The sequence below is a fragment of the Phoca vitulina genome, unplaced genomic scaffold (assembly GCF_004348235.1).
Source record: "Phoca vitulina isolate PV1807 unplaced genomic scaffold, GSC_HSeal_1.0 scaffold26, whole genome shotgun sequence".
NCBI classification, from domain to species: Eukaryota; Metazoa; Chordata; class Mammalia; order Carnivora; family Phocidae; genus Phoca; species Phoca vitulina.
The window spans coordinates 11,783,898-11,788,057 of record NW_022589729.1 but is presented as its reverse complement, the minus strand read 5'-3'; the positions used below and the strand labels follow the sequence as shown (position 1 = coordinate 11,788,057).

Genomic DNA, 4,160 nt, shown 5'->3' with positions numbered 1-4,160 from the left:
AAACCAAAAGTGAACTCTAATGTAAACTTTGGACTTTGAGTGATTATGGTGTGTCAATTTAGGTTCATCAGCTGTTAGAAATGTACCACTCTGGTGGGGAATGTTAATATTGGAGAAGACAAGGTTATGTGTGAAGGCAAGAGGTATTTGGGAAATCTCTGTAACTTCTCCTCAATTTTGCTATGAACTTAAAACTTTTCCAAAAAATTACCTTAATAAAAAAGAATAAATACATTAAAATTTTTCTAAAAAACATTTTATATACATTATCTTACTCTAAAAATAGGTATCTAAAAATAATAATTTTACCTGGTGTATATTTATGCATTTAATTAACTTATTTTCCTTACCTGTTTTTCAAGTGATACTGTTATTTTTTTTTCTGACAAATGATTTTTCAAATGTTCTTATCACTTTTTACTTGTCATCTATTTAATTCAAGATTTCATTTTGTATTTTGGCTAATAAAATTGAAAATACTGACTCTTTGATTCATTCTACTCCGTGGAGCATATTATTAATTTAAAAAATTGTATCTCTACAATGCTGTTTTCTTCAAATCAGAAAAAAATGTGCAAAATGAAATATATTTCCTTTTTTTCTTTTCTGCTGTATATATATTTGTGTAAATATGTATATACTATGTCTGTGTATGTGTGTAAATGTTCAGCCCATATATTTTTATAGGTAGTCATTTTTGCCTTCATACATGAAGGCAGTAGTTGTGGTATCAACAACAAAAAAGTCGTAGTAATAATACAATCTACTTTTTAAAATATGGATTAAAAGGTGCATATTGTTAAAGTCACACATTTTTACAGAAGTTTCATAAATACAAAAACAGCATTAATATAGGTGCAATGGATAATTTTTCTAGCTTTAAAAAACAGTTGTCTGAGATTTAATTTGGTGCTTTATTTGAGGTTCTCTTATTAGTCCATTCTTATAACCAATCTTTATTAAAATGATACTCCAAACAAGCCTAAATAAACATTGTACTACCCCATAATCACTAGAGAAAATATTTGAGATCTACAATATTCCTTTATAATTTAAGGTGTCTCATAAACACACAGTTACTTGTATCTCTTCCTGCCATTGAAATCTCAATGGCTGTTGATTAAAATTGCATAATATTTAATTTAAAGTTAGTTTTATATAGCCAATGTGATGTTCTGAATTTTGGCACAAAGGGGTAAGGTGGGTAGCTAACGTAGATAATCAATTTAATTCAATTTTCCCATCTGCACAATTTATTTGCTCATTTCATTGCAAAGTTTCATATAAATATAGACAATTGTTATAATTAATTTAATATAAGTTCATGTTAAGATCACTTGAATATTTTATCTATATTCATCCAAAATATACATATGAGGTATCTTGCCAGATCACTTTGCTTCAAAACACAGTAAATTTTCATAATTGCAAAGTTATTGGGTAAATGGAAGACAGATTCGAATTATATTTTGTAGACAAAGCATTAATATCATACATAAGTATATTCTGTAGTTTTAGTAAAAAACACTTTTTTAAATACCTGAGCTGAAATATGATAATTATTGCTAAAACTACACATGTCAAAATAACACATTTATGTGCTCCCTTCGGCAGCACATATGCTAAAATTGGAGATTAGCATGGCCCCTGCACAAGGATGACGTGCAAATTCATGAAGTGTTCCATATTTTGTGCAGTTCCCCAGTGAACCCTTTACAGATTAACCTGGAAAAAGCAATATGATTAAAAGCACAATGTGAGACACTGAATCATGAAATTGCAATATTTAACTAGAAAAATATTTCTGTAAAGTAAACTATGACATGTAAATGAAGCTGAGTTACACCTGAAAAGAAAATAGAACATTTACGTTTTTAGGAACTGTAAATAGAATATTTATATATAAGTTGGGAAATATTATACAACACTTGATTTTTTTTTCCCTTAAGTCTTGGAATGTGTCTTTGTCCAATTTGGATAAATTTGTTCTCTGAAGTTTTCAAATTAAATGTGCAGTGTCTAAAAATCTTGTTTGGTTCTACTAGAGAGAAATTTTATGCTTATGTTAGGGAAAGCTTGTAATTGTGCTTCCCAACTCATTGTTTAGTAAATACATTGATTTGTCAAATGCGGTATCATGATTTTTAAAAAAAAAATGAATGAAAAATTTACTATGGCAAAAATACAATATTTGGTTAGAAATAAATGAATGCCAATGTTTTCTTTCTACCTTGTGTTCAAGATGTGGTTGACTGAATTATTGATCCTGATTTTTCACTCCACAGTAGGTATTATACATCTAAATGCTTGCCATGGCCTCATGATGGAAGATTGCATTTCATTACCTCTTGACTTTGGGCTTGACCAGATTATTTGTTTTGGTCCATTTAATGTTGATGGGTGTGAAAGAAACAGAGGCTTCAAATGCACTCATGTGTTTGAATTGCATTCTTGAACTCTTCCATTATGAGAAGATTGTCTTTTCAGTCTTATCTAAATATTTTTTCTCTTATTAACATAATGAAGGTATCTTCCAATATTATATTATCAAAACTTTGTCTTGTTATTTCATGTTTAGTTATTCAACTCAGAATTTATTTTTTGTTTGGGGATAAAGTAAAAAAAAAAAAAAACTTATTTTCCTTTTTTAATGTGGTTACACTGATATACCAGTGTCACTTATTGAAAAGTTTATCTTGTCCATATTTCTTTGCAATGCCCGTTCATCTTCCTGTCACACTACTATGTCAGTGGGTCTATTTCTGGATTCTGTATTCTGTTTCATTAATATACATTCTATCCATACTGTACTGGTTATCCTTTTTCCTTTGAATTACCTTGGCACTTTTGTCAAAAATCATACTGCAACATGAAACATACTAAAAAATAGATCCTTTTTTTATCTTCAAGTGACCCTTAACTATTCTTAGCTCTTTCTATTGCCTAATATATTTTACAATCAGTTTCTCAATCCCAGAAAAATATTCCTTTGAAATCCTTTTCTAAAATAGCTGTACCAATTTATATCCTCATCAGTGATGAGTTTCTGATACCCCACATCCTCAACAAAATACATCCATCTATCTATGTGCAGTAGTATAATAATGAACAAAAGTGATGAGAATGAACATCTAGCCGTGTTTCTGATTTTGAACTTTTAATATGAATGTAGTGGTATTTTTATTTTTATGTTTTTTTAAAGGTTTTATTTATTTATTTGACAGAGAGACAGCGAGAGAGGGAACACAATCAGGGGAAGTGGGAGAGGGAGAAGCAGGCCTCCCGCTGAGAGGAGAGCCCAATGTGAGGCTCGATCCCAGGACCCTGGGATCATGACCCGAGCCGAAGACAGACGCCCAACCACTGAACCACCCAGGCGCCCCTGTAGTGGTATTTTTTAAAAGGTACCTTGTATCCACAAACATGCCCTTCTATATTTTATTTCTAGTTTTGCCAAATGTTCTCAGTGCTTCATTGTATGTTATCTTTAATTGTAGTAATTACTTCTTTGTGTATCTATCAAGATGGACATTTGTTTTTAATCTGTATATATGGGAGATTATATAAACTGCTTTTTAAGCCTTAACACATACTTATATTCTAAGATACATCCAAGTTGGTAATGATTTATCTCTGTTATATATTGCTGGACTTGATTTGCTAATATTTTATTTTATATCTATCAATTTACATATGTATTCTTTTATTCATGAATATTTGGGTTTGTGGTTGCCTTTTCTTATAATATTTTTGTCTGACTTTGATATCAACATTTTATTAGTCTCATTAAAATAAATTAGGATGAGTTGTTTCTCTCTAGGTATAGTTACTTCTCTTCCAATTCTAATAGTATATTGTGTAGAATTAAGGAATTATATTGAGCAACAGTGATATCTATTTTCTAGAGAATTAGCACATTTGGAAAATAGAACGTATAGGCAGGCCAATTTTATCACTTTAGTATATCTATAGTAGCCCATAAAGGTAGAGTTGAGCTCAGGAATCTCTACATATTTTATATCATTTAGGAGGTCAGTATTATCACGCAACCAATCACAATGACAACAATAAAATATGTTGGAGATGAAATTTAACTCCTCATATACAATTTTTTGTTCACTTATAAAATAAGAATTATTCACTGAGTTTATTATTCACTG

The 4,160-nt window shown here is 30.0% G+C and overlaps 1 pseudogene; it reads left to right on the top strand.

Moving 5' to 3' along the window:
* Window positions 1-1,598: 1,598 nt before the first annotated feature.
* LOC116643619 lies at window positions 1,599-1,692 on the top strand (annotated as a pseudogene).
* The last annotated feature ends 2,468 nt before the right edge of the window (window positions 1,693-4,160 follow it).